The sequence below is a fragment of the Dipodomys merriami genome, unplaced genomic scaffold, assembly GCF_024711535.1.
Source record: "Dipodomys merriami isolate MVZ:Mamm:240054 unplaced genomic scaffold, mDipMer1.0.p SCAF_107, whole genome shotgun sequence".
Taxonomy (NCBI): domain Eukaryota; kingdom Metazoa; phylum Chordata; class Mammalia; order Rodentia; family Heteromyidae; genus Dipodomys; species Dipodomys merriami.
The window spans coordinates 4,607,968-4,629,626 of NW_027202349.1; the positions used below are offsets into that span (position 1 = coordinate 4,607,968).

Sequence of the window (21,659 nt, forward strand, 5' to 3'; positions counted from 1 at the left end):
GCCCATTCAATCAGGACATACATCACATTCCATTGGTATTCATATGGATAGGAATGAGTTCCTTAGAATCTCCTGCCATTTGGAGGTGGCAGGACCAGGATTCCAACTGTGGGCTCCAGCTCCCAACACTTCAACCTGGGGATAGGGTACGCACCGGTCTGTCCAAGAATATCAGCAAGACCAATGATTAGGCAGGCACCAGTGGCTCTCAACAGTCCTCCTTGATACTTACAAGGCTGTAATGGGAGGATCATGGTCAAAGTCATCCTAGGAAGAAAAGTCCTTGAGACCTCTGTCCAACTTCAGTTCCAACAAAGCCAGAAGCCCAGGGCTCCAGTGTTGAAGGCGAGCCTTGAGCAAAAGCAGCTCACAGACTGTTCCCAGATCCTGAGTTCAAGGTCCGGGTCTGGTAACAAACAGACATACACAACAATCTGTGCAGCCATCCAGATAAAGCAGGTCACCCTCTTGTCTCCAACTGAATTGGTCCCTGGGAAAAGGGCTGCGGGAGCTGCTGTCTTTTTGACTCCACCCATGCTGCTTGCATCACAGAAATCCAGCCACACCCCCATTATTTCATGGTTCTTTCTGACCAATGGGATACAAGAATGGTGACCACGCCCACATTCTGTGATGCCCAGTAGCACCTGGATTCCCTCTGTTAGTTTACAACATTACCAGCAGTTGAGGAAGGTAGAGGTGGCTGAGTGATGAGGAAGAGACTCAAGCGACTTTGGATTATAGTAGGAAATTGAGAAGCCTGCCCACACCCTGGCTCCCTCCCCCCTTCCCCAGGTGTGGGATTTCAAACCTCAGGTAAAGTTGCCTGCCAGCCCTCCTAAAGCACTGACCTGGTCCCTGGCCCTGGTTCTTTGCTCTTGGCCCATCTGTTTGCAATGCCACTGCCATTGATGCTTGCCCCACCTGGAGCAGACTCCAGCAGATTTTCCCAGCAGCACAGGTGAGTGGCTGCACCCAAATCACCACTACCCGAGGTCAGACACCCCTCTGGGGGCACCATGACCCCCTGCTTGTTTCCTCACGCTGGCTCTGAGGAGCCACCTTTCTGCCTTGTGCATTTCTGAAACAGAGACTCAATATATGATTCTGGTTGGACTGGATTGAGGTCCTCCTATCTGGGACAGGTATGCTCTACCGCTCCACCAGACCTGGTCCTCTGTAGTTGGGATGGTAGACATGTAGCACCATGCTCAGTCATCGATTTAGATGGATTATCCCAAACATTTAGTCCACAGCAGCCGATTCTTGACCACAGGTGAAGCTCTGGGTAGGGCCACAACCATCAGATCTCATTCTCTTCACAGGACAGTTTTGAGGAAACAAGGGATTTATACAGAGGGAATCTCTGGAGCATGACTTGGCATGGAGGGAGTGGCCTTTAGAGAAGGTTCTTGGCTATTCTGTTAGCAAATGACAGGAAGATACCCGAAAAGGGCTCAGGTGGGGTCAGTTATTAATCATGCAACAGGTGGGGATTTTGAAACAAAACATGGCTCTCTTTCATTATTACCCTATCCCCATGAGGAAGGGGATGCTTCACTGTGTTGAGTTTTGCATCTGGGGAAACCGAGGCACAGAGAAGTCAGGTGATCTCCTTATCATTTTAACTTCACAGGAAACTCGTCCTGACTTCATTACCATCCTCCCAAGGACAATGGGTGCTATTCAATCCACTTCTTGTGGTAGGAAGTCCACTTCTTGTCAGTTGTGGGGCTTGAACCCTAGGCATGGGCGCTGTTCCTGAGCTCCTCAGCAAAAGGCTAGTGCTCTACCACTTGAGCCCACAGCACCACTTCTGGTTTTCTGGTGGTTCTTTGGAAATAAGAGTCTCAGAGACGTTCCGGTCGGGGCTGGCTATGAACCATGATCCTCATATATCAGCCTTCTGTGTAGTTAGGATTAGAGTTCTGAGCCACCGCCACCCGACTTAATTGTAATTCTGACTTTTCTCTCTCTTTTCACAAAACTGGAGGAGGAGGGCCAGCATCCCCATATGGCTGGAATCCACGGTGACCCTCTCATTCTGGAGGTGGGCTCTGGGTCACGAGCTGTCTCGCTTAGCCTGTTGAAACAGCTCCCTGAGGTAAGACCCACTGTGCCCTGGCTAGACTGTGAAATTCATTGTCCATCCAGCCTTACTGGACTTATTATATTGTATTGCTTTCTGCATCATTTTCTAGCACCTGGACAAACTTATGATACATACTTACGGAATGAAAATGTAATGCCTTCTTAAGAAATTCTCTTAGGGCTTGGGAATGTGGCTTCATGGTATGGTGATTGCCTAGCATGAATGAAACCTTGGGTTCAATTCCTCTGTAACACATAAAAAAGAAAAACACTGAAAGGAATGCTGTGCCTCAAGTGGTAGAGTGCTAGCCTTGAGAAAATAAAAAGCTCAGGAATAATTCCCTACCACAGAGTTTAAGCCCCTGAACTGGCAAAAAAAGAGTAATTGGAAAATAAAGAACCCATACTTGAAATATATAATTGCTCCTTTCATACTGACACCTGACAATAGCCCCTAATTCATGTATTTTACTTATGTTAGGATACTGTGTGGAAAAAAGGTTTGTTCATTAAGTCACAGCAATTAATGCCAGGAATGTGCTTAGATGTTAGGTGAAGATTAATTCTGGAAATTCAACGATTCCAGGATTTTGTGTCATCACTGCTAATCACAAAGTGAAAATAGTCTAAGTGTGATTTTGAAAACTTTCTGGTCAGTTTTGGCACCAAAAAGGCAGAAGCTAATTAATAGTTGTGACAGAAAATAAGGAATAACTCCAGATGGAAGGAAAAAATGATAGTAACTAAGTTTACCAGAAACTGGTCTAGAGAACCATTTTTGGTTACTGAAGAGCTAGTTGTCAAGTAGGCTTTTCCTCATTGCCTTTAGCATTCTAAATCTCTTAGGCTAGTTCTTAATCTCTGCATGATAAATGTATCTCCTTCTATGCTGTTCTTTCATACCTTATCTCCTTTGTTTTCTAAAAATCTCATTCTTTCTACATTTCTCTATGAACATTTCCTGATACTAAATACACCTATACAGATGTCACAGGATGCTAATGTAAGGGTCCCATAGCTCATGAGTCATTAATGTAACAAAATGGAAAAGGAGGACATATTTACTGCTACCTCAATTTTTCTGAAAATCTACTATGTTATCATTTGGTTAAAAATTCCATTCTTTGTCTACACAGTGTCATTCAGTGCACATATATGCAAATATGAGCTGGGTGTTGGTGGTTTACACCTGTAATCCTAGCTACTCAGGAGGTTAAGACCAGAGGATTGTGGTTCAAAGCAAGCCTTGTCAGGAAAGTCCACGAGACCCTTATCTTCAATTAACCACCAGAAACCCGGAAGTGGTGCTGTAGCTAAAGTGGTAGTGCGCTCAACTTGAACTGAAGAGCTGAGGGACAGTGCCCAGGATCAGAATTCAAGCCACACAACCAACAAAAAGTGAAATATGACTTTAAGTTTTCCCAAAAAGAACGACAAGATCAATAATCTTCCCAAGCAAAAAAATTAATTCCAAAATGATTCAGTGCACCTGCTTTTGCTGAGTTATGTTATAGAATCTTTGCTGTACATATTCTCTAAAAACAAATCGTTTAGGGATACAGGTGGACCCATTGCAACAATGAGATGTACAAGTCATTATGTTGAAAAACGAACTTTACAACTTTGGTGGGGGGGGAGGATAGGGTGAGGGGAGAGGGGGTATGGGAATGGAAGGGAAGGGGAAACAAAGAAGAGGCAACAATGCTTGATAAGAAATGTGCTCGTTATCTTGCCTGTGTAATTGTAACTCCTGTGTACGGTATTCTCACAATAAAAAAAGTCAAATACTAGCTTTCCAATAAACATCTAATATTTCTTCTTTGAAGAGACGTCTATACAGTTGATGTCACTTAGCATTACTCCTACGTGGAACACGAAGTATGAGGCCACTCCCTTTTTAAATCATGCTTGCTAATCACGCAACTTTGTAGACAGTAGAATGGAAGCATAATTCTGTTTCCAATGCAAATCAGATATAAGAGCATGGACTTAATTGGAAAAAAAGTCCATCCTGAGAGAGCAGGGATTATACTAGCCATCAACTGGTGGATAAGATCACATTTATTTTCTTTCCTTTACTTATATATTTTTTGTTGGTGGTGGTCTTGGCACTTGAACACAGGGCTGGGAGCTGTCCCTCTGCTATTCAGCTCAAGCCTAATGCTCTATACTTGAGCCACAGTGCCACTTTTAATTTTCTTGTAGTTAATTGGAAAAAGAGTCTCTGGGACTTTCCTGTCCAGGCTGGCTTTTAACCCTATCCGAAGATCTCACCACCACCAAGCTTAGGATCACATTTCTAACAGTGTACACTCAGCATATGTAATGTGCATGTTCATCTATCTTTATATAAATTCTTTAGTTAAAAATCTATGCTACACCTTAGTCTTTACACTCACAAAATATTTGTAATTTAAAATTTGATACTACTGGAGCAATACAACCTAAGAATGTAAAGTAGTCTGGGAAGTTCAGTTTGCATCCAGCCTGGGCAGAACAGTCTTTGAGAAACTATACATAATTAACCAGCCAAAAGTTGGATTGGAAGAATGGCTCAACTATTGGAATACCAGTCATGAGCAAGGTTGCTGAATAAGATGTTGAGGCTTTGCATACATACATGCAATCATACACATATATACAGAGGCACTTATATGTGCACAAATACACATATGAAGCAACTCTCAGAATATGTGGAAAAGTTAGAAAACAATAGAAAACATGTCCTGAGTAAGACTAGAATCAATTGATAATTTTTAATGTTAGAAAATCCTCAAGTGAACTTTCTTCAAAAAAGTTTAAGAATACTACATAGATAGGGACCAGAGATAGTAAGAGAGTCAAGTAATCATTATTAAAAGGATCAGATCCATGGAGGAATGAATCAGAGACTCCTGCAGGTGCATCTGAAAATATTCATATCCTGTGTCAAATGTTAGAACATCTTTGAAGAGTACATGAACACTCTGAGCAGTGCAGTGCATAATATTACTGGAGAAGTTCAGAATTGCTAGTCTGTATCTAGATTAAATAAACCAAGAATCTATGGAGGGGCAATGTGATACAAGGCTAGAATTCTAGCACTGAGATTAAGATAGGAGATTAGATAGTGGAATTACACAGTGATACCTTCCCTGGACCAGGTAGTATACTTTTGTCTTAATAAAATAAACCAAACAAGAAAGGAATACAAAGTTGGACGTTTGGGCTAATTTTGTCATTATGTTTTGAGAAGTCAAGTTTCCTATTGAAGTGCAACTCATATATAATCCTCAGTTGTGTTTTAAATGCACTCTTCATTACAGAACCTTAGATGCAAAATGGATCATGATTCCCATCCAAAATTTGAAAAAGTAAGTAATCATCACTCTGTTTGATTCCAAGGAAAGGATGAAGGATTACAAAAACTTAAGCCTGGGGAAATAGCAAAGTTAATCTAATGAAGGACTATGTAGATCTTGCTAAATTGGAGTTTAGATTTAAAATAAATACTTTGGTTTTGTTTGTAATTTCATATTCTATAAGATACTTACAAAATTCTTTTTAAGTACAGTGTTTAATTGACAAATTTACAAATGTTTCTTGCATTCTATTTGCCTAGAATATTCTTTCATAAGAGTTATAATTAGAACTCAGCTAATAGATAATTACAACACTTCATGTATAAAATTATAATGTGAATAATGTAGAGAGAGTTGCCAACAAATGGATGATATTAATTTATAAATTTAGAAAAAGGGCAATTTTTTTTGGTCCGGTAGTGGGGCCTGATCTCTGGGCCTGGGTGCTATCCCTCAGCTCTTCAGCTCAAGGCTAGCCCTCTACCACTTGAGCCACAGCACCACTTCCAGTATCTTTCTTTTTCCTTATGTGGTGCTGAGGAATTGAACCCAGGGCCTCAGGCATGCAAGGCAAGCGCTCTGCCACTGAGCCACCTTCCCAGCCCGAAAAAGGGCAATTTTTTGAGGCTTTGATATAACATGGTATGAAGAGAATAATTGTGTGACATCTTCTTTCTTCTAACTGTATGTAACACAGGAAGCAATTTCCCTTAATTACTTCCTCTGTATACAGTGAGAAAAATGCTAGGTTTGGGATTTGTTTTTATTTTTGTTTTTGTTTTATTGGTTTGTCCTAGGGCTTGAACTCTGGGACTGGACACTCTCTCTGAGCCTATTTATTCTCAAGGCGTGTGCCCTACTATTTCAACCTCAGATCACTTGTGTCTGTCTTTTGCTGAGAAGTTTATTGGAGATAAGAATCTAGGGAACCTTCCTGCCCGAGTGGGCTTTTGTCAACATCTACTGCGTTGGGGTCCCTGGGTAAGGGTAACGAAATCACCAAGACATAAGGGATGCAGAGTGCAAACAGCAATTGCCACTGAATGCTGTGCTTTATTGTCAGTGGTATTTAAAGACAAGCAAGCATGAGCTTTGCCAAGATTTGGTCAGAAGACATTCACACAAAAATTTCAACAGATACATTTTTACTTGACCTATGAGACAATGTCTTGGTATTTTATGATCTAACCTATTTTAGAGCAAGCTCAAACCACTTCTTCAATATCAGGAAAATGCTTGACCAGCTGATTATCTATGCTTAAGCAAGCAGAAGAGCTACTTCCTCAGCTCCCAGGAGTCTGTGACATGTGTTTTGAGACAGGGAGAGAGAAAATTTTCCCTCTCTAGCCCGGCATCCAAGAGCTTTCTTAATACTCAAACACAGCTCTCGGATAATCCTGAGGCCAGAGCCTGCATCATTCTGCCCCTTTAACATAGACCCTGAGTCTTCACAACTTTATTCTTTTTTCTTTTGTTTTAAAAGAAAAGCTTTCCACAGCGTTATCATAGACGCTTGCATTGGTTTCATAAAAATCAAATATAACAGTACAAGTGCAAACAAAATAATAACAATAATGATTCCCATACTACTAGTAGTATTTAAAATGCTATGTTGTATTTCTTTCGGATCCAACCCTTCCAATTGTTTAATAAATGCATCAGCAATATTAGAAGCATCATCATTTGTAAATTGTTTACCAAAAATATCATGTACATTAAATTATAACTGAGCAATCAATTGAGGAGCTGTAGAATTTCCAGATAAATACTACTGTATTACATTCTAATCATGTATAGATTTATTATATTTTATATTAGTAATGCAAAAGGTAGTAAAATTCCAATCACATTTTAATAATAACTGTTTTTCCACAACCAATAATATTTTTCCTAACCATCCCACTGTCTGTTTAAGAATATTAATCTGTGTTTATATTAGAGCATCAATTTCTACCTGTGAGACCCACAATTCATGTGAATCCCAGTGCCATTCTTCCACAAAGTGCTTAGTTTGTAAGGAAGTGTATAGGGCAATTCCAGACACTGCAGCAACAGTGGTAATAGCAATTAAGTTTAAGATCACATATAATTGCTCCAATCATACGCTTTGTACGTTTTAGTAGTTTGGTAAAAAAATTCAATAACAACACTATCCAAAGGATTTTGGGACCATTCTCTTCCTAATTTAACAGGTAGCCAAATATGAGTTCTTTGTTGTAATATCATAGTACTATTACTGTCATTAAAATTAAGAGAGGAATTAATGCAAGAATACAGGCGACAAGCTACAGCAATAAGACAAGATGCAGAAATAAAGGGGATCCAAATAGGGAAAGAAGTAATAAAACTCTCCCTCTTTGCAGATGACATGATCTTGTATTTAAAGAATCCCATAGACTCCACTCCCAAATTACTCAAGCTGATTCAAAACTTTGGTAAAGTAGCAGGTTATAAAGTTAACCCCCAAAAATCAATGGCTTTTCTATATGCCAACAATGAGAAAAGTGTGGCTGAAATTAGGAAAGCAACTCCATTTGTAATAGCCCCATAAAAAATAAAATACCTAGGAATTAACTTAACCAAAGAAGTGAAGGACCTCTATGATGAAAACTTTAAAATCTTGAAAAAGGAAATCAACACAGAACTTGAAAAATGGCAAAACCTCCCATGCTCCTGGATTGGAAAGATTAACATCGTGATAATGGCAATACTTCCCAAGGCTATCTATAAATTCAATGCAATACCTATCAAAATTCCAACCTCATTCTTCAAGGAAATAGAAGAGGCAATCCAAAAATTCATATGGAACAAAAAAAGACCCCGAATAGCAAAAACGCTCCTCAATGGAAAGAACACTGCTGGAGGAATATCAATACCAAATTTCAAACTCTACTATAAAGCCCTAGTAATCAAAACAGCTTGGTATTGGCACAAGAACAGACCTCAGGACCAATGGAATAGAATTGGAATCCCAGAAATGAACCTACAGACCTATAGCCATCTAATCTTAGATGAGGGAGCTAAAACAATAGAATGGAAGAAAGACAGTCCTTCAGTAAATGGTGCTGGCAAAATTGGTTAACTACATGTAGAAAACTAAAGCTAGATCCTTATATATCACCCTGCACCAGAATCAACTCCAAATGGATCAAAGACCTTGAAGTCAAAGCAGACATTCTGAAAACATTACAGGACGGATTAGGAGAAACCCTAGGTCTCCTTGGCTCAGGCTGAAATTTTCTTAATAAAGACCCGGAAACACAACAAATCAAAGAAAGTTTGGACAAATGGAATTGCATAAAGTTGAGGAGCTTCTGCAGGGCAAATGACATAGCTATCAAGATCAATAGAAAGCCCACGGATTGGGAGAAGATCGTTACTAGCCATACAACGGACAAGGGTCTCATATCTAAAATATACTTGGAACTCAAAAAATTAAACCACCCAAAAACAAATCCTCAAAGAAACAACTGCCCAATAAATAAGTGGGCGAAAGACTTAAAGAGAAACTTCTCTGAAGAAGAAAGAAGGATGGCCAATAGACACATGAAGAAATGTTCAACATCCTTAGCCATAAAAGAAATGCAAATCAAAACAACTGAGATATCACCTCACTCCAGTTAGAACGGCAAAAAATCAAGAACTCTAACAACAACAGATGCTGGAGGGGATGTGGACAGAAAGGAACCTTACTTCATTGTTGGTGGGAATGTAAACTTGTTCAACCACTTTGGAAAGCAGTATGGAGGTTCCTCAAAAGACTTCACATAAAGCTCCCCTATGACCCAGCAATCCCACTTTTGGGCATTTACCCAAATGTTTACAAACAAGACCACACTAAAGCTACCAGCACATCTATGTTTGTTGCAGCATTATTTACCATAGCTAAGATATGGAACCAACCCAGATGCCCCTCAGTAGATGAATGGATCAAGAAAATGTGATATATATACACAATGGAATTCTATGCCTCCATCAGAAAGAATGACATTTCCCCGTTTGTTAGGAAATGGAAAGGTTTGGAAAAAATTATATTAAGTGAAGTAAGCCAGGCCCAAATAAACATAGGTCACATGGTTTCCCTTATTTGCAATATCTAGTATATTTATGAGTCAAGCAGAAAAGGTCAGATAATGTGATGTCAGGAAAATGAACCCTTAGATATGTATTTTAATGTTTTTTACTTTCATGCATGTGTTTCTAATGCATTTATAAGATTATCTCTTTGTTGCTTTGTATGTCCCTCCCCCACAGTATAACCCCTGCTTTCACTATATTTGATGTCAGTATAACTTGTGGAGGAGATGGGGAAAACCCAGTTTTTTTAAGGATACAGGTGGACCTGTTGCAACAATGAGAAGTACAATTTGTCATGTCCAAAATGAGCTTTACAACGTCGGTGCGGGGGGGGGGGGGGAGAGGGGAAGGAGAAGGATTGGGATGGGGGGAGGGGAGGCTGGGAAGTGATGTGAAGGGTAAACAAAGGAGGAGGCTGCATTGCTTGGTAAGAAATATACGCATTATCCTGCCCATGCAATTGTAACCCCTCTGTACAGTATGTTCACAAATAAAATAAAATAAAATTATAAAAAAAGAATATAGGCGACAATTAAAACAAGAAATATTAGGAGAAAATGTAAAATTTCCCACTAAAAATACATAAGGCAGAGGTACACAAGCAGTAACATCATAAGATTTGTACAAAGTAAAATTATAAGTGGATGCAGAGTTCGACGTCCCTGAAAACGATCCATTTGATAGCATCACGGGTTTCAGCACTGCTCTGACCTTCCAAATTGAGTCTGAAAAGCAGTGAGTACAGCCATGAAACCCAGCATGCATCTGCAATGCCTCCATCTCCCTAGGCCATCAGTCGATCTCCAGCATCCTAGTAACATTTGATAAATCACATCTGGTACTATTCCATTCTTAACATGTGTTAATAAACTGTCCAAAAGGTCCCTAATTAATAAAATTATTGAACACTTTTCCAAATGTCCCTCTACACCCTTGCCACACAAAAGGCTGATATTATAAATCAATATAAGTAAAATCAGGACACATAGGTAAGGATAACTTGCCATCAAAGGTGACACTTTCCCAGCTACTATTTATGGACCAAGTAGTTAATCGCTTCAGCTGTGTTGTAGAATTGGAAGTGCGTTTCCCAGGTAAAACCCAATGTTGCCAATTCATAACTAAACATGGAGGAGGCCCCAGACAAACAGGCAAGGGATGAGTATAGTAAGTAAAATTTAAAAAGCTACCATCATCCTTATTGCAAAATGTCAAATTATTCCAAGGAGAGATTAAACAGCAGGAACATTATAGATGGTTATATCCATGTCTCCCCAAACAACAGGTTCCAATAAAGGAGGGTTAGGAACAAAAGCCCGAATAACTTACATTAGCATTAGCATGGACAGGGTTTACAGCAAGCAGGGCACACATGGCTAGAACAAGTTCTCAGCCATGACAGGTTTACCAGTGCATTGTAACATCTTCTGTCCTTCTCCAGTCAACTTTTTTACCTGTCCCCAGGTGGGCAGTGGGGATTTCTTCTTCCTCAACTGGTGGCTGATTCGTTGCAGGATATGGGGCTGTCCTCACTGGGCCGCGTCTGTATCCATTGTGCAGGAAGACAGTATTGTTTGCCATCCTGTGTAGACACAAAACTCTATCCTCATCCCTTATGTAATGTTCCTAGTTGCCATTCTGCTTTCAATGTAATCTTAATCTATGTAGGAGCATTTAAATAAGGTTTTTGTGATATTTGTTCAAAATGGCGCTCAGCTCTAGGTAAAATATCTCCTTGTGGTAAGTTAAAAACGTTAAGAACAAAAAGAGCTTGATGTAAAATTATTTTAGGATTTTGCATGGAAAACCACAAAATATCCATACCTTCATCCAACCTTTTCCTCCTTTTTAATTTTTTGATTTGTTGTTTTAGTGTGCAATGAACTCGTTCAATAATGGATTGTCTTGGGAGTTATATTCTATTCCGGTAATATGTACCACATCATAAAGTTCACAAAATCTTTTAAATTTGATACTTTTATAGGCTGATCCAATATCAGTCTTTATTTGGCAGGCACTCCCATAATGGCAAAAACTTCCAATAAGTGTTCTATTACATGGTTAACAGTTTCTCCCGTAAGGGCAAAAGCCCAAATTTGGAATAAGTATCTATTGTAACATGTACAAAGGAAAAATGGCCAAAGGCTTGTACATGGATTATGTCCATTTGCCAGAGCTCCTTAGGTTGTTATCCTGAGGATTTACTCCAGCAGGTACAACTCTCAAATGCATTGGTCTGCAGATGGGGCACCTTTTTATAATTTGTTTACCTTGAGAATAAGGTATTTTATAATGCATATGTAAATGGCCAGCATTTGTATGTAAATGAGCATGATCTTGTTTAGCAGAAGCAAAACTAATTTATCAACCTGATTATCGCCATATACAAGGTACCCAGGTAACGAAGAGTGAGCCCTAATGTGAGTTAGCACTTTGGCCTTATGTTGTTGCAGTAATGCTTGTAATTGTTTAAATAATTGGTTTAGCTGGGGTTTAGATGAATAAGGAACAGCAGTGACTATATTAGTCACAACCCCTACAGCATAGGCAGAATCAGTATCAATATTAACATCTCCCACAAAATCTTGTAACACCTTAATAATAGCAAAAAGTTCATTTTGTTGAACTGATGCTAAAGTAGTTGTTTGAACCCAATATGTATTTGTTGTCCAATAAACACTTTTTGTTTTGGAGCCATCTGTAAAAACAGAAAGAGCAGTGGAAATAGGTACCTTGGTAATTATATTATTAAATACAAATTGTTGTTTAAGCAAGCAATTCCACGATCTACCTTTGGGAAAATGATAGGAAAATTGCCCAGTAAAATTTACTAATGTAATTTATAGCATTTCAGACATGTTTAACAAATATTTTACTTGGTCTTTTGGCAAAGGAAGGATAATTTCAAATAAATCATACCCTGATAGGGTGAATACCCATTGCCTGGCCTGTTGAATAATAATTGCCAACTGTTGTTCATAAGGCATATTTTTTGTAAATCTATGCAGTGTATAAATCCATTCTAATGGTATCTCATTTTGTCCTATAATTCCTTTTGGGTGTTTCCATGTATCTAAAATAAATAAATTTATGAGTTGACTTAGCGTTACTCGATGTATAACCATTTATTTTATTCTCTGTTCTACAAATTGTACTTCTCTTTCTGCTTCCTTAGTTAAAGTTCTTTTGCTATGTAAATCAGGCTCCCCTTGTAACAATGAAAACAAATTATGTAATTGATAAGTAGGAATTCTTAAGGCCAGTTCCATCCAATTAATATCTCATAGGAACTTTTGAAAATCATTTAACATATGTAATTGATCACGTCATAAAGATATTTTTTGAGGTGCGAATGTTTGTCTACAGACAACATATCCTAAATATTTTACCAACATGTCTTTTTGTATTTTTTCAGGTGCTATTATTAATCCAAATTCTTTAAATATAGATGGTAAGCACTGTAACACCATTTCTAATTCTGTCATATTTGGTCCTGCAACTAAAATATCATTCATATAATGAAAAATATAAATGTGAGGCCATTTTTGTCTAACAGATTTTAAGGCCTTATCAACATATATCTTATCAACATATAACACATAGTTGGAAAATTCATCATTCCTTGGGGCAACACCTTCCATTGGAAGCGCTGATAAGGGCCTTGATGATTTATTTGTGGTAAAGAAAAGGCAAGTCTGTTACAATTTTTTTTTTTTTGTCCGTCGTGGGGCTTGAACTCTGGGCCTGGGCGCTGTCCCTCAGCTCTTCAGCTCAAGGTGAGCACTCTACCACTTGAGCTACAGCACCACTTCTGGTTTTCTGGTGGATTATTGGCGATAGGAGTCTCACGGTCTCTCCTGCCCGGGCTGGCTTTGAACCGCGATCCTCAGAGCTCAGCCTCCTGAGTAGCTAGGATTACAGGCGTGAGCCACCAGCGCCCGGCCTGTTACAATTTTTTACATGTACAGGAATGGTAAAAAAGCAATCTTGTAAATCTATTACTATTATTGGCCAATTTTTAGGAAGCATTGCAGGCGATGGTAAACCAGGTTGTAAAGCTCCCATAGGGTACATGGAAGCCTTTACTCCTCGTAAATCAGTCCGGAATCTCCATTTCCCTGACTTCTTTTTAATAACAAATATTGGAGAATTCCATGGTGACATAGACGGCTCAATATGTCCGTTGGTTAACTGTTCTTCAACTAATTGATAAGCTGCTTCTAATTTTTCTTTCGATAAATGCCATTACTCAATCCAAAGAGGTTCCTCAGATTTCCATAATATCAATATGGGCTCCATCTAAAAATGTTAAAATTGAATATGAGCTCCCCATTGTTCCAGTACATCTCTACCAATTATGTTAACTGGAACTTCCATAATATAAGGTTTAAGGACAGCTGTCTGTCTATCTTCTGAGGTTATAGAAACATACAACACTGCTTGTCCTATAAAATTTACAAGAGTATTGTTAACTCCTTTAATATTACAGGAGATTATTTTATATAATAAATGATTAGGCCATTCATGAGTGTTAATAATTGTAATATCTTAGCCAGTATCTACTAGTCCTGTCAATATCTTTTCCTGAATATTAATCTTAATCTTAGGTGCATTTTAGTAATATGAGTAGTCCAAACACATTTTTGTTGGTTAATACTTCCAAATCCCCCAATGTGGGGTTTAAATAACTTTCCAATAGATATCTATGGTAATAACAAAATTTGAGCAATTCATTCTCCCTTTTTAAAGGAATTATCTGCAGAAGCTGACATTAAAATTTTTATTTCCCCAATATAGTCAGCATCAATAATTCCTAAATGTACTAAAACTCCTTTTGTATTAAGACTGGATCTACCGGTCAATAGACCAAATGTTGCTTCAGGTAAAGGCCCATAAATTCTGGTAGGAATTTTTTGTGGCTTATCACCACCTTTCAAAATAAAATCTTTTAAGGCTGGTATGTCCACTGCGGTGCTGTGGGCTGTGGCAGGGACGAGGGAAAAGATGGTTGGCTGCCCTCGGTTATTAATCCTGGACTCCGGGGCTAGCCCGATGGAGAGTTTCCCTGCATAGGGTAAGCATATTTTATAGGAATTCCTTTATTGTCTCTTTTTGCTCTACACTCCCTTTCTCAGTGCTTCCCCTTTTCACACTTAGGGCAAATTCCAGGTCTTCTCTTGTTAACATCAGTAGCCTTTTTAAAATTTTTCTTTATATGTCCCATTTGACCACATCCAAAACACTTTAGATTAGAGGGTTTGTTTGCATAGCATGCCAGGTAGTGGCCATAGTTTCAGCAAACACCTGCATAGGCCTGGATTCAGATGTAAAGTCTTTGCAGGCCCTTAAATATGTATTCACATCCCCAGATTCTTTAATAGGCAATAGGGCTCATCTACAGTCCTCATTAGTATTCTCATAAGCCAACATGCGCAGCAGTTGTTGCCATGCAACCTCTCCCACAACAGTAAGTTCCAAGGTCAATTTCAATCGTGATAAAAATTCAACATAGGGTTTACTAGGTTTTTGAATTACTTTAGTCCAAGAGACATAATGCTCTCCTACCGGCGGAATCCTTTCCTATGCCTCAATACCTATGTCTCTTAACTGCTCATGGATTTCTTCAGGAGAGTTTACTTTTATATGAGCATCCGCATATTGTTCTGTTCCACCTAACATGGGAAAGGTGTGGATTACTGCTCTGTGCATTTTGTCTAGCCCTTTTTGTACATAACTCAGTAAACCACATTTGCCATTGTAGGTGTTTAGGTTTCTTAAGCAAGGCTCTACAAACATCTTCCAATCCATGGGAGCAAAATTATTGTAATGTCGGGCAAGCCCATTAAGCAATTCCTTAACCTAATGAGACTGAGGACCATACAACTGCCTTCTTAAGTTTACCAATATCATAAACAGCAACACTTTCATATCTGGCTGGTTGAGCTATACCATTCATAGGGGATGGTTGAATTACAGGATAAGAAAAAATAGGCATTTCATCATCAAACTCACTGTCTGAGCCCTCTGTTTTGGGAGGGAATGATGCTGTAAAAATTGCATCAGCCAGTTGAGGAGCCGAAGGCTGCTTTACTTTCACTTTCTCAGGTTCTCCATTCACTCTGCTAATTTCCAACTCCATATGTTGTAATCTTGATAAAATCAATTCCATTTGCTCAGACATTTTATTTATACTTTCAGTTTATTCCTTTTCAGCCTTTAGCTCTTGTTTTTCTCTGTTAATTGCAATGCATCCTTATCTATTGCATCTTTAACCTCAGAGTCCAATTGTAAATCTACAAAAGAAGGGGGGAACTCTTTCTTTACATCTGCTATTAATCTTTCCTCATTCAAAGCTTTAAAAAGGGTATGTAAAATAGCCCAAATGGACAAAAATATAATAGGAATCTTTTCCCATTCTCGAACAGCTCTTTCTACATTATTCTTTACTCGGGGAACCAAGGATTCCATTCCCTAACTACATTAATACACATTTCTATGTCATAAGAAGACATATTTACAGCATAAGCAGCAAGTAAATGATTAAGCATATGTAAGTACAGAGTAGATTTAACTTGTCCCATCACCCTGTAATTAAAAGTACTTTCCTGAATATCCTTTCCTGAATTCAACAATGCAGGGTCCCTGTTTGGGCACCAATTGTAACAAGCAAGCATGATCTTTGCCAAGATGTGGTCAGAAGACATTCACACAAATATTTCAACAGACACATTTTTACTTGACTTTTGAGATAATGTCTTGGAATATTATTATCTAAACTATTTTAGAGCAAGCTCAAACCACTTCTCCAATCTCAGGAAAATGCTTGACCAGGTGTTCATCTATGCTTAAGCAAGCAGAAGAGCCACTTCCTCAGCTCCCAGGAGTCTGTGACATGTGTTTTGAGGTAGGGAGAGAGAACATTTTCTCTCTCTAGCCCGGAATGCCAAGAGCTTTCCTAATACTCAAACACAGTCCTCAGATAATCCTGAGGCCAGAGCCTGCATCATTCTGCCGCTTCAACATAGACACTGAGTCTTCACAGTCTTTGAACTGTAATCTTCCAATCTTCGCATCCTGATTATCTATGATAGTTAAAAAAGTATAAATATAAATAATATTTGTAAGAATACCAGTGAAGGAAAAATGATACAACCCTGTTTATAGTGGTGTTCTTTTCAGAATATATTGGGCATCACATTAGCAGAGGTGCAGTGTATTTTCACAATGGACATAAGCTATTTTTAATGTAAATTAAGGGAATTTTGAGGTGCACCCTACAAGTTGGAAACTGGTGCGCTAGGATGACTTTATGGCATAAATTTTGTGATTGATGGTCATAGAAATAATAGCTTAATCTGATAAACAACTGCTTAATCTTGAAGAATTAATTATAAGATGCTTCATAGTTTTATCCCATATCAGAATGTGGCTCTTTTTCTATTCACATTTCAGTCTGTAACACCCCATTGGAAACTGCATCTACTGCAGAATTAAATAACATGCAAACAGGTTCAGAATTTGAAAATGAGTATTTATTAGTCATAAGAATTTTGAAGAACACATACATTCTGTCCTCTTAACAACTTATTTACTTTTAAAAGTTATGGGATTTCATAGAATTAAACTTTTCTGTTTTAGTATTACAAAGTACTATATTTATTTTATTTTCAAAATATTGGGAAAAATTTTCTAGTTGGATATCGTTCAAGTTGATGACCCTTTGATAAAGAAGAGGTAATTAATTCAAATTAGATGCCAATAAGACTGATTTTTTAAAAGTTACTACATAAAGAATAATATTTACTATACCAAAACAGTGAAATTTTATTTCATCAGCTTTTTTTTTTTAATTTTAATGTGAAAATGATGTGCACTGTGGTTACAGCCATTGTAAGGTAGTGAGTACATAACTTTTCAAATTTGTTATCCCTTCACTCAATTTTCTAAGTTTTTCTTTCACCCTAATAACCCTCCCAAGTTGTAATGTACATTTGCAACTTATTGTCTTGTGAGAATTGCTATTGCATTGGTTTGCTGTTTGTCCTTTGACTCGCCATTGTTTTTGTTCCTGTTCCCTTCCTTATTAAGGTAAATGTATACACAATACACAGGGTACCAAAATCAAACACAGCAGGGGATAAACCATAGGGGAAAATCTCAAAGAAACTAGAAATCACATAGTACATAAAAAACCAACTGCAAATAAATATCTGTTTCCATATCTTGGAATTCATTTTGTTCAGCATCAGCTTATGTGGTCAAATATACGCAATACAAACCCACTGGAAAATAGTAGTTTCATGGACACTATATCATTAAAACAACATGTTAACTGTTTTTGATGGTAAAGGTGGGATTAAGATTGGTGAATTCATGATTCTGATAAAGGAATTTAAAAAGAGTTAAAAATTTTTGACAGGTAAATTTTAATTGTTCAAACATTTTAACAACTTAGCCTATTAAGAAAATTTAAAATTGTCTGAGAAAATAGGCTTTAATGCAAAGAAATCCATGGAGACTTAGCTGAGAGGGAACAATGTGGGTGAATATGGCTCATTTTCACACTAAACAAACAAACCTCACAAACCTTGCTGTAAATCCTGTAGGTTCCCTTGAGAATTGTCCTTACCCAGGAAATATACTCTCACTGTGTGAAACAAAGTTGTAGTGGAATTTAAATTCAAAGTTATTTAAAAAAAAGACATCAAAATTTGTGAATTGACATTTAATTACCAAACAATAATTCTCTGAAAAAGAAGGAAATATAATTCAAAATCACTTGACTTTATTAAAAGTATGAGAAAAGATTAGTGAAGAGAGATGAGAGAAACCATAGGGTACTGTTTTCTCTCCAGTGGTGTAATGGGTTCTTGATTTTGATTCTTCCATTCTATCTTCATAAGCTATAAAGCCACAGCTCAGGACTGGAGTAAACAGTTCAGACAAAGAATACTCACAGAATGGGGGTTCGATACCTCAGATCCACATAAGCAAAAAGAAAAAAGCCGGAAATGGAGCTGTGGTACAAGTGGTAGAGCGCTAGCCTTGAGCTGAAGAGCTAAGGGACAACGCCCAGACCCAGAGTTCAGGCACCATGACCAGACCAAAAAAAAGAAATACTCACAGAAGAAAATATGTGCAGTAGATGTAGGTGATTTATAACCTTAGACAATCTATTTAAATCTGTTCAAAATTCTCCCCTACCTTAAACTGCCCTCTTTGAACAGCTTTGTTTGCTTTTCCCAAGATTGCCCTTCATTAACTGCTTAAAATTTTGTGAGGTCATATACATACTTTCTAGAGATTGCTGTTTGGTTGTGCTTTTTGTGTGTTTTTGTTTGTAGTTGTGTTTTTAACTGAAGTTCAATAGGTTGTGCAATTGTGTTACAATTAAATATGTCCATCTAATTGTCCAATGCTCCTGGATCAGAGTCACTCCTTCTATCATTCTCAACCAACACTTTCTTCAAGATTTATTTCAGATTTACCACTTCTTTTATTATATGTGTACATTGAGTATTGTAGCTGTACTTGCCCCTTGTTCCATTTTTCATTCATTCTATGTCTTTACTATTATTTCTTTCTGGTTTCAACTTCCTGATAGTTATTCTGTTAAATTGTCTGTTAATACTTTGAAATGTTTATATATATTCCATGGAGTTTCAATCCTGCATATACTTGAACTGATGTCAGCATATACTTCCATAATTCATTCATCTGTAATAACAATTTGCAAGACTGGAGACGTGAAGCACCTAAACAGTCAACAAGAAAGTTTAAAAATTGCTTAGAATTTATAGCTAACTACCAGTTTTTATAAATGGCTTTGTGCAATGGTCTGTGATTATTTGATTTTACATGGGATGATATTTTCTACTACCTATAAGTTTTGGAAAAAGAAGAAAACTAAAATTTACTACTTAGAGGAATATGATAGAAATAGAAGATAGATTTTATGTTTGTCACATCTCTGATCAGTACCCATATTCAAGACTTACAGTCATATTTATTACTATGTTTACAGATAGGGAAAATATATGATAAGGCAACACATGATAAGGCAACTATTAGTGACTTTTTAAAATGTACCTTCTTATGTGATGAAATTTACTTTATTAGATAATATTTGGGTTTGAAATATGGGAGGCTGATCTATTTAACACATTTCTGGAAGGCACCTACTGAACAACGCAAATGGTGGGAGATACTATTTCCACACTTTAATGAATGGTTGAACTTATTTGGCATTAGTGCTCGGTAAATAAATCAACTCTATTGTAACTTGATTCCTACACTTGAGAAACTTTTAATATCACTATCATCTACTTGTCAAGTGTTATTTTGGTGAATATGATTCTAAAAAGTTTATTTGAAAAGGAACATACTTTCAGGAGATTAAATGTAAGTTACATTGGTTTGAGAATGACAACATTTTTATACTACAGAACCAAGTTTTACTGAAGTGCCAGTGTTTTGAAGCACTAGGGTCTTCTCAATGTTTTACTAAATTATACTTGACATCGAAGTCAAGTTTCCTAGCCTTGGTAGAACAATTATGGATCTATCATTCCAGGAATTTTTTTGGCCTACTTATGCTGGGCTGAAATCTTTCATTCATCAATAGGAGAGAGGTATTAAAAAAAAATCTTGTGACATTTGTGATTTTGTTTACTCATATGGGCTTGTCATCTGTAAATTGAAAGTTTGAACTACAATACTTTCTCTCATATCTTGTGGTTTCCTCTTTCATTTTAAGTTGCCTTACATTTCACAATTGCTTACTGCTAATTACTGCAAGGAATTGGAGCCCTGAAATATTATAGGAAATGAGAAATTGAGATGGGACTTCAATTACTTTCTGTTAGCATGTTGCATGGGCCAAGGTGAGAAGACTTGCCATTGTTATCTGATGATGCAGATAACTGGGATCTGGTATCCTCGGACCTGTGGGTACTGCAGAAGAATAATAGCTTTTAGGCATCATATGGAGAAAAACACTTTGGGACCAGCGAGTTATTACAATAAACACAGCAGCAGTGTAAAATCTCTTCAAGATTAGAGGAAAACAATACTGTTTTTTTTTTATTATGTGAATTCAGAAGATCAAGAACACTTAGAAGGTATCACAAGCTTATACCAAAGACAATGAATTGATACTTTTTATATTCAAATATATATTCTAAACCTAATTATTTATGTTCCAATCTATTTATGGGAATAAATTTCAATTTATTTGTCAATTTATAAATTAATTCTAGTTAGATTCACTGTGTGAAATTTAAGATCAGCACATATAAATATTAAATATATAAGTAGATATAATATAAGAAATTGTTATGCATTGTTCTGTGTGGTTAGTGTATCAAAGGCAACTCTGTTTTAAAGTATTATCCCATTATTTCTACCTCAGTTTTTGGTAGAGTTAGACCTAAAGCTTTACCATTTGTAAATTTAAAGCCTGGAGGCAAGAGGAAACACTTTGATTAAAACATTACCCATTTAAGGCCTAATATCGAGGAGAAATATATAGACTTCTCCAGGAGCTATGGAAATATTTGGTGATAGAAAGTCATTAGTGTAAGTTCCTGCCTGGTTGTATGGTAGACAGGCCAGGACATTAAGTAAACATGCATATGAACAACTTTTTCATCTTCTTGGCTTTAGCTACTTTTGAAATTATAGGTATAATGAACAATTATATTTTTTTGTTGTTGTGGTTTTTTTGGGTCCAGTCGTGGGGCCTGAACTCTGGGCCTGGGCCCTGTCCCTCAGCTCTTCAGCTCAAGGCTAGTGCTCTACCACTTGAGCCACAGCACCACTTCTGGCTTTTTTCTTTTTGCTTATGTGACCTGCCAGAATCAGCTCGACCCAGGGAAAAGTAATCCAACTCAGGCGCAAGCCCCAGGAGTGGCTTTCTTCACTGGGTAATCAGAGCCAGAGGCTGCCCCTCCCTTTAGCAGCCTTGACAATGAATTGAAATTCAGTAAACATAAATCCAGAGAGTCGCTCCAGGCTGGGCTCTGTGAGTTTCTCACAAACTAGCTCCCAGGAAAAGCTACTGTTTGCTGAAAGGCCTCAACTCTACCCAGTACCTAGCCTCATCACAGCATCTCCAAACTTGAGGAAAAAGCCATCTCCCTCTTTTGTGAT

At 37.6% G+C, this 21,659-nt stretch overlaps 1 long non-coding RNA gene across 1 annotated transcript in view; it reads left to right on the forward strand.

Moving 5' to 3' along the window:
- Positions 1 to 1,997: 1,997 nt before the first annotated feature.
- Positions 1,998 to 21,659, forward strand: part of LOC138814948 (uncharacterized) — a 28,487-nt gene continuing 8,825 nt past the window's right edge. Inside the window, exons 1-2 of the long non-coding RNA XR_011368131.1 lie at positions 1,998 to 2,104; positions 5,397 to 5,444. This is a non-coding gene — a long non-coding RNA (uncharacterized lncRNA). The remainder of the gene's footprint in view (positions 2,105 to 5,396; positions 5,445 to 21,659) is intronic.